General features: G+C 34.0%; 1 protein-coding gene across 3 annotated transcripts in view; it reads left to right on the top strand.

Moving 5' to 3' along the window:
- Positions 1–5,738, top strand: part of znf618 (zinc finger protein 618) — a 66,002-nt gene extending 60,264 nt beyond the window's left edge. For 2 of the 3 annotated variants that reach the window (XR_012405686.1, XR_012405688.1), the window contains exons 15-16: positions 4,534–4,618; positions 5,427–5,738. The gene's annotated coding sequence lies outside the window, so the exon portion shown is untranslated. The remainder of the gene's footprint in view (positions 1–4,533; positions 4,619–5,426) is intronic. The other variant, XR_012405691.1, reaches the window with a different exon arrangement.
- Positions 5,739–9,816: the final 4,078 nt, after the last annotated feature.

Consider the following 9,816-nt stretch of genomic DNA (forward strand, 5'->3'; position numbering starts at 1 on the left):
AACATGCCGCATAATTGTCCTACAGTAAAATACAGTTCATATTACAGTTAAATACTGTCATTTACAAAATGAAGTGTGGTTAAGTGCAGTAACCTACTGTAAGTGAAGTTTGCAGTGCAGCGTTCGTCATTAACTCACTGTAAATCAGTCACAGCAAAAATACTGTATTTACATTGACAGCACTGTTTGTCTTGCTGTATATGCATTTGCAGTATTGTATCTTTGCTTTAAAATAAACAGTCATTTTCACAATGCTACTTTAAAATACAGTAGCATACCGCATAATAGTCCTACAGTAAAATACAGTCCGTATTACAGTTAAATACTGTCATTTACAAAATAAAGTGTGGTTAAGTGCATCAACCTACTGTAAATCAATTACAGCAACAATGCTGTTTTTTCTTTTACAGCACCATTTATTTTACTGTATATGTATTTGCTGTATTGCAGTAAGTTTCACAATGATGCAACTTTAAAATACAGTAATACACCGCATAACGGCTGTCCTACAATGAATAACAGTTCACATTAGTTAAATACTGTGTCATTTACAAACTTAAATGTAGTTTGTAGTGCAGCGTTCGTCAGTAACTTACTGTAAATCAGTCACAGCAAAAATACTGTATTTACATTTACAGCACTGTTTATCTTGCTGTATATGCATTTGCAGCATTGTATCTTTGCTGTAAAATAAATAGTAATTTTCACAATGCAACTTTGAAATACAGTAATATACCGCATAATTGTCCTACAGTAAAATACAGTCCGTATTACAGTTAAATACTGTGTAATCTACAAAAATCATTAACAGTGTATGAAGATTTCCATTTATTTCCTCCTCTTAGCAACTAAAGTAAATTTGATGCACAATTCCGAGCACCATTCTTGTTATTAAGATAGTAAATATGCAGTTTAGCTCATTATAATAATTTTTATCAACCCAAAAACAAGCCCTCATTTTAGGAAAAACAACCGTATTTCGCTCCAGTGTGAACTCCTGAGTTGGGATGAAGATCACATACAGAACTGATCTGAAGAGCAAAATTCCAGGGACGCATGTTGATCGGCCTAGGTATTATCTCACATAGCCCGAAAACACAGATGAAGAGGCTAGCATGTGCTGAAATGTTCATATGTAAAAACCACTTTGATAACCCTGACCCAGAAATAGAAAAAGCAGCTGCTGTTGAATTTTTTGCCGTCTTTTCTCTGTAACCACAAGAGGGCAGAAGTGTCTCAGAAATCTGTCTTTGCAAAGAGTCTCCGAACATCTTACCTCTGTTTTCTAATCAAGCATTTCAACTATTTTGATAAACTCAGTCTATAACTATCTCAGACTTCATGAAGGTTTTGTTTTCTTTCTGACTGTCTCCTTTATTAGTTTATGTTCTGGACGAATGTGTACTTTCCTGGAGAAACGTGAAAACTGGTTTAAAATGCTCTTGGGCAGCAGTTTGTGTTGACGGATAACCAATCTCTGAAAGTATTAAACACTGTTTTAATCACAGCTATTTATGGATGTACAACAGTTACTGATATCACTCGTTCTGTTTGTTTGAGAAGGATTTGTTTTCCCCGTTATAGTCAGCCCACATTTGTCTTTGACAGGCATTTTTTTTTTCCTCCTCCTGATTTTGTGTGTTGAGTTGTTTCAGCTGTAGGTCTAATTTATACTTTTTTAACAACACTATTTTTCTAAACATGACTGATAGAGTTTTTCTCTCCTTATCGACTGTCAGTAGTTACACTGCGCTGTTCTCAGAACCTATCTACTCCTGTAGTATGTGCTGTGTGAATAAAATATCCTCAAACAAGCAACATCCGGGGACTCCCTTTTGGTTGTTTTTACTTTCACAAGATCAACCCGTCACTCGTACAAGTTCCACAAATCCAGTCTATTGTTTACGGAAAAATCAAATCCAGTCCTAATTTTCCTTAAAGGAACACTCCACCTTCTTTAATGAAAATAGGCTCATTTTAGAAGTCATATAGAGTTTAATTGTAGAGTTCTACTTTTTTTTTTTATCCATTTGGCTGATCTCTGGGTCTGGCAGAGGCAGATTTAGCTTAGCTTAGCATAAATCATTAAATCAGATTAGACCATTAGCATTTGATTATTTTCTATGGCTCTCTTTTATTTTTGAAAGTTTGCTAATTTTAGAAGTCACCTACTGCTAAATAGTAGAGTTTTACCATTTTTTTAATCCATCTGGCTGATCTCTGGGTCTGGGGGTTGCACATTTAGCTTAGCTTAGCATAAATCATGGAATTGGATTAGATCATTAGCATCTCACTCAAAAATTCAAAGAGTTTTAATTATTTTCTATGGCTTTTTTTTTTTTGAAAATAGGCTCATTTTAGAAGTCATCTACAATAGTAGAGTTCTACCTTTTTAAAAAAAAAATTCATTTGGCTGATCTCTGGGTCTGGCAGAGGCACATTTAGCTTAGCTTAGCATAAATCACTAAATCTGATTAGACCATTAGCATTTGATTTTATTATTTTCTATGGCTCTTTTTTTTTTTTTTTTTTTTGAACAAGGCTCATTTAAGAAGTCATCTAGAGGTAAATAGTAGAGTTTTACCATTTTTTTTTTTTTTCATTTGGGTGATCTCCGGGTCCGGTGGGAGCACATTTAGCTTCGCTTAGCATAAATAATTGAAATGGATTAGACCATTAGCATCTCACTCAAAAAAAATCAAAGAGTTTCAATTATTTTATATGGCTTTTTTTGAAAAATATGCTCATTTTAGAAGTGATCTAGAGTTAAATAGTAGAGTTTTACCATTTTTTTTTTTTTTTCATTTGGGTGATCTCCGGGTCCGGTGGGAGCACATTTAGCTTCGCTTAGCATAAATAATTGAAATGGATTAGACCATTAGCATCTCACTCAAAAAAAATCAAAGAGTTTCAATTATTTTATATGGCTTTTTTTGAAAAATATGCTCATTTTAGAAGTGATCTAGAGTTAAATAGTAGAGTTTTACCATTTTTTTTTTTTTTTCATTTGGGTGATCTCCGGGTCCGGTGGGAGCACATTTAGCTTCGCTTAGCATAAATAATTGAAATGGATTAGACCATTAGCATCTCACTCAAAAAAAATCAAAGAGTTTCAATTATTTTATATGGCTTTTTTTGAAAAATATGCTCATTTTAGAAGTGATCTAGAGTTAAATAGTAGAGTTTTACCATTTTTTTTTTTTTTTCATTTGGGTGATCTCCGGGTCCGGTGGGAGCACATTTAGCTTCGCTTAGCATAAATAATTGAAATGGATTAGACCATTAGCATCTCACTCAAAAAAAATCAAAGAGTTTCAATTATTTTATATGGCTTTTTTTGAAAAATATGCTCATTTTAGAAGTGATCTAGAGTTAAATAGTAGAGTTTTACAATTTTTTTTGATTCATTCGGCTGATCTCTGTGTCTGGCGGTGGCATATTTAGCTTAGCTTAGCATAAATTATTGAATCGGATTAGACCATTAGCATCTCACTCAAAAAAAATCAAAGAGTTTCAATTATTTTATATGGCTTTTTTTGAAAATATGCTCATTTTAAAAGTCATCTACAGTTAAATAGAGTTTACCCAGTTTTTAATCCATCCGGCCGATCTCCTGGTCTGGTGGAAGCACTTCTAGCTCAGCATAAATCATTATATCGGATTAGGCCATTTGCATCTCACTCAAAAAAGAATTTTAATTATTTTCTTTGGCTTATTTATTTTTTGAAAATAGCCTCATTTTAGAAGTCATCCAGAGTTAAATAGAGTTTACCATTTTTTAATTAATTCGGCCAATCTTCAGGTCTGGCTGGCAGAAGCACATTTTGCTTAGCATAGATAATTGAATCGGATTAGACCATTAGCATCTCAATAAAAATTGTAAAAGTTTTGATTATTTTTAATGGCTTTTTTTTTTAATAGGCTCGTTTTAGAAGGCATCTACTCTTATACTCTTAATCCATTCGGCCGATCTCTAGGTCCAGTCGGAGTACACTTAGCTTAGCATAATAAATCATTGAGTTGGATTAGCATTAACATCTCACTCAAATTCAAAGACTTGTTTTCTATGCCTTTTTTTTTTTTTTTTTGAAAATGTGCTCTTTTTTTAGAAGTCATCTAGAGGTAAATAGTAGAGTTTTACCATTTTTAATCCTTTCGGCTGATGTCTGGGTTTGGCAGGAGCATATTTAGTCTAGCATAAATCATTGAATCCGATTAGAACATTAGCATCTCACTCTAAAAAAAAAAATCTAAGTTTTGATTATTTTCTATGGCTTTTTTCATAGGCTCACTTTAGAAGTCATCTAGAGATAAATAGTAGTTTTACCGTTTTGGGGGCTTAAGGCTCTGATGTACTGTCAAAGGCACCTGATCTTTTGCAATAAGTTGTACCTAAAAAAATAGTGTGTATAACTTTTCTTTTGTTAGCCAGTACATAAAATGACCACGTAGACCACGCGCATTCCACTTAACAGCGTTTACGTCGGATATTAAAACAGTGAGCTGTTCAGCAGTACCTGTTTCTACCGGCAGGTGGGAGTGGCACTGTTTTCAGACGGCAAGTTTGAAAAAAATCCCGCCACTGCGTTCCATGTTTTGAGGAGCTGAAGCTGATGAGGTAATAATACAACTTTTTCGTAAAAACTAAACAGTTCTAATTACTGAAGAAGCTTAACTTTTATTTTCACAGTATAAAAGGTGTGTAGTTTTGGTGAAATACCTGTTATCGGTAATGTCCGTCACATCAATGTAAACATCTATATATTTTTATGTAAACATCTATATATTTTTTATATATATTTATATATAATTTTTTATATATGTATATATATATATATATATATATATATATATATATATATATATATATATATATATATATATATATATATATATACATATATACATATACATATACATATATATATATATATATATATATATATATATATATATACATATATATATATATATATATACATATACATATATATATATATACATATACATATATATATATATACATATATATATATATACATATATATATATATATATATATATATATATATATACATATATATATACATATATATAAAAATAATTTAAAATAATTTATCATCTTAGTCATATAATATAGATAAAAATAGGAAATGTGATGCGAAAATCAGTTGGCTTTAAAATGTTTGATATGAAGATAGTATAGTTTTACTTTTATTTGCAAAAAGTTGACCTCATGAATAAACGCTCCTGCTCTTCAGCTCAGCGGACACTAGAGGGCGGCAATCGCTTTGCCTTGCAGTTTCACAGCAGATCTCAGAAATGATGAGCCATCTATCAGACATGTGTTTCAGTTTTACCCAGTCAAGCTGTGTTTTGCTGAAAACAGGAAACAACTCGCTGTATTTATTGCTTTTCTCTTGCAGACGGTCAGCTCAGATCCTGACCAAAGCCATTCAGGAGAATCCGACAACTACGTCATCAGGTACAACATCAGGTACAAGTTTGCAGATCTTCGGTGCAACTGAAAAATATGGAAAAGCTCCACACATTTGCTCTTTTCTATAAGTATACAGCGATTTTATTATAGCGATTTTCAGAAATGAGTCTGAAAGGAGTTTTGGCATCCACTGAACATCCTGTCAAATGTTTGCATTATATTTGTTGCTTATTCGCACGTCAAATTAACAGATACGATTCTACACTATTCTTTACACCGATTAAAAAAACGGTTACTATAATAATGAAAATCTTTTCTAAATGTAGAACTAAAAACACTGATATGCATTGAAATACATGATGAACACTCTTGACACATGAAAGTGTAAAGCCTGCAGCTCACAACAAACGTGGAAGGTTATTGCGTGTCATATTTAACAAACGGTTTACTGCTAATTTGATGTAATTTTGCTCACATGGATAATTAAATATTAATGAGATGATGTCACTACGTTGATGTGCCGTCAGCCAATCGTTGCATTGCTGATCATGATTTCGAGGATCGATAGATCTGTCCTTTACAACACACGCAGCGATCTCAGATCAGTTTATCCCGACATTCTAATCTGATTCAAGAGCTTCTTTGAAGAACTAAATTAGCAAGAGATCAGTTATCAAGATTAAAAGATCCAGGATCTGCCAAATCATCTTAGATCATTTAAGCGAGGTACGAAGAACAGACCCCAGGAGAAAGTGCATTACTTCTCACGCCCCCCCTGCAGGATTGCTGCCTGAGGCCCAATAATCCCTGCTTTATCGGATGAAATTAACCATTTGCAGTTGCGCCATCCAGTGGACACAATTGGAAACGCAGCTGCTTTTATAGAAAATAGTAGCTCATTTTTTTTTATTTTACAGACTCATGTCGCGGGCCGTACGTTTGACACCCCTGCCTTAGTGAATAGCCCCAGTCATAGTTAGTTCAGTGTGCATGGTTATTAGTCTTGGTGCACAAACTAGCTAACAGTTGGCATAACTTTGTATAGTTGCTGCAGTTTTTATCCATGCAGAAACACAGTGCTGAGAAGCTTTTACAATTAATTAACCATGATGAATTAAGTGAAGTTTTTAAACTAATTTCGAGAGGAGCACGTGATATATTTGACTGCAGCTGGCCACCTATCTACACTCATTAGTTAGCCAATCAGATCTATAATAACTCACTATAAGTAGCCTAGTAGCCTAGCTAGATATTACTGCCCAGTTGGTGGAATGAACTCCCGAACTGCATCAGAACAGCAGAGTCACTCGCTACTTTCAAGAAACGACTAAAAACTCAACTATTTAGTCTCCACTTTACTTCCTAATCTTCAATTGCCTCTTTGAATATCACACTGACTGTACAAAAAAAAAAAAATAAATAAAAACTAATACTACTAATACTTCCCTTCTTAGACTTTACAGACCTGAAACTTGCCTTTAGTACTTATTCATTGTTGCTCTTAGTTGTGTAAATTGCTTCCTTGTCCTCATTTGTAAGTCGCTTTGGATAAAAGCGTCTGCTAAATGACTAAATGTAAATGTACTAGTTTTCCTATGAAACCCCCCATCCACCCCCTTTCTCCTCCTTTTCTCCTTTACAAAAAAGGCGAGCTCTCGAGAACCACCTGATCTCGTACTCCCCTCACAAGCTCTATGGACTTGGCGGGAGCCCTGGGCTCCACTATCTCCGAGCTCAGGGTTCTCTCCCGGGACAGCATGCCAAACCTGCTTACAGTTGTCAAGCAATATCTAAGCGTGAACTCTTGAAATTGTGGTTAATAGTGAAACCGGTTAATCAATGCATCCCTACCGGTATAAAGAAATATTTCCGTATGTGTCTCATTTATTTATTGTTGATTTATTTTTCAGCATGGCATGATCATTTCGAGTGTTTCCCTCTTGTTGTTGTTGATTTTCAGTTCAGTTTGGCCAGAGGTGATGCTCTAAACGTCTCGGCCCTAATAATTCATCAGTCCGGGGTTTTACAGTAGCACATCACTGTAACTGCTTAACACAAACCAGCTAATGAGGCCTTTAACCACCTCCAGATGGACAAAACACCAGCACTGTTTCACATCACAAGACTTACAGCACGGAGGAACGTTTCATAACAGAAATGATCGTACAGCGAGCTGAAGTTCACTAGGCGACAAGGAGGAAGGATTGTGTGCCACTACTGTAGCAATCGACTTATTCATTTAGTCTAGCTTTGAATGAATGTTTATGACTAAAATCGAGTAGCATATGCAAAGGTGATCACACAGTGTTTACTTAATTAAAATACTTTTAAATTGTTTAATTTTAAATGTGCGTTAGGTTAACAATATAATCAGTATATAGAGTTAAAGTCAACATTATTCACCCTCCTGTACATTTTTTCTTTCCAAATATTTCCTAAATGATGTTTAACATTCATTCAATTCGTTTTGCCTTAGTCCCTTTATTAATCTGGGGTCACCACAGCGGAATGAACCGCCAACTTATCCAGCATGTTTTTGCGCAGTGGATGTTCTGCAACCCATCTCTGGGAAACATGATGCTTAACATGTTCAGGAATTTTTCACAGTATGTCTGATAATATTTTTTCTTCTGGAGAAAGTCTTATTTGTTTTATTTCGGCTTGAATAAAAGAGGTTTTTAATTTTTTAAAAAGCATTTTATGCTCAATATTATTCGCCCCCTTAAGCAATATTTGTTGGATTGTCTACAGGACAAACCACTGTTATACAATGACTTGCCTAATTACCCTAACTTTACCCTAATTAACCTAGTTTAGCCTTTAAATATCACGAATTGGGAAAAATATATATAGAGGACGACTAATAATTATGACTTTAACTGTATATAACTTTTTGCTAGTAGGTAGGCCCACACGGAATCTGCGCGCGCAGATTTCTGCAGATTGTTAGCCCATTAATAATTCAGTTAATTTACTTGAGTAAATGTGTAAATCTGAATTTATTCAGTTTTTATTCAGTAATTTATTACTTTTTATTTAATATATTAAGGTGTAAGTTATGATACTCCGCTGGATACTCCCAAAATAATTCAGCAGAAATCCGCAGATTTTTACCAAAATTCTCCGCAGAAATAGCAAAAAACGTCCGCAGAGTCCGTCTGGCCCTACTAATAGGTCAACACTCAACACTCTCTCTCTCTCTCTCTCTCTTCTTTCTCTCTCTCTCTCTCTCTCTCTCTCTTCTTTCTCTCTCTCTCTCTCTCTCTCTCTCTCTTCTTTCTCTCTCTCTCTCTCTTTCTCTCTCTCTCTCTCTCTCTCTCTCTCTCTCTCTCTCTCTCTCTCTCTCTCTCTCAGTGTGTGTGTGTCCCTTGTATTTATCATGTTGCGGGGACCAAATGTTCCATCAAGTATGGCAATACCAGTAAATATTGACCTTGACTTTTAAAGTGCTTTGCTCCCCATCAAATGACCAAAATTGAGTAGCATTATGCAAAGGTGATCAATAATAATTATATTAATAATTAAATGTGAATTATACAAGTTAGCAATACTGACAAAGTCCAGAATTTGGCTGCTATACGAGCTTTGTCCCATTTTTGACAGTATGCCATCATTAATTGTGAAAATACCAATAGAAGAAGGCTTTAAGATAAATTACATTTTTAATTATTCAAATGGACAAATTCTGACTGAGGAAATGAGCTGGCCAGTTTGTTATTTGCCCATAGGCTACAGTTTTAAATCCTAAAATAACAACCCAAAACCCAACAACAGTCAACTTTATCAAATGAAATGAGTGTAGTTAACTCAAAACTGACTGAAAGTTAATTCTACTCATTTGAAAAGAGTTTTGAACTCAGCGTTGAAGATAGTCAGTTAATTAAATACTTCATTACTTACAAAGTTCACAGTACTCGTATAGATTAGTTTTTTTTTTATTAACTCAAATGGTTTTTAGCAATCGGTTTCCTCAAACGGTTTGAGTTGCCTTAACTTATTGGTTTTTACAGTACTCAGTTGGTTTGATTCTCTTCATTGATCGGGTTTTACTGTGTTCAAACTGCTTTGTTTACTCAGATGGATTAAGTTCACTGGACTCATCACAGTATGGATAAGCTTTTGAACTTAAATGGTTTGTTGCAATCGATTTCCTCAAACGGTTTGAGTTATCTTAACTTTTTTGGGTTTTACAGTGTAGCTTTAACAGATTCTTAATTGCTTTTTTTTAAACGAACGAGGATAATGAATTTGTATTTTAAAAATAGGCATTTTTTCTTATGTATTTGTTCAATTTTAATATTCTAATCCCATTACATTATTTATAAAACTGTAATAACTCATAGTTATAATGCAGATATAAAAAAAAAAAACACTGC

Source organism: Danio rerio, chromosome 5 (assembly GCF_049306965.1).
Source record: "Danio rerio strain Tuebingen ecotype United States chromosome 5, GRCz12tu, whole genome shotgun sequence".
Taxonomy (NCBI): Eukaryota; Metazoa; Chordata; class Actinopteri; order Cypriniformes; family Danionidae; genus Danio; species Danio rerio.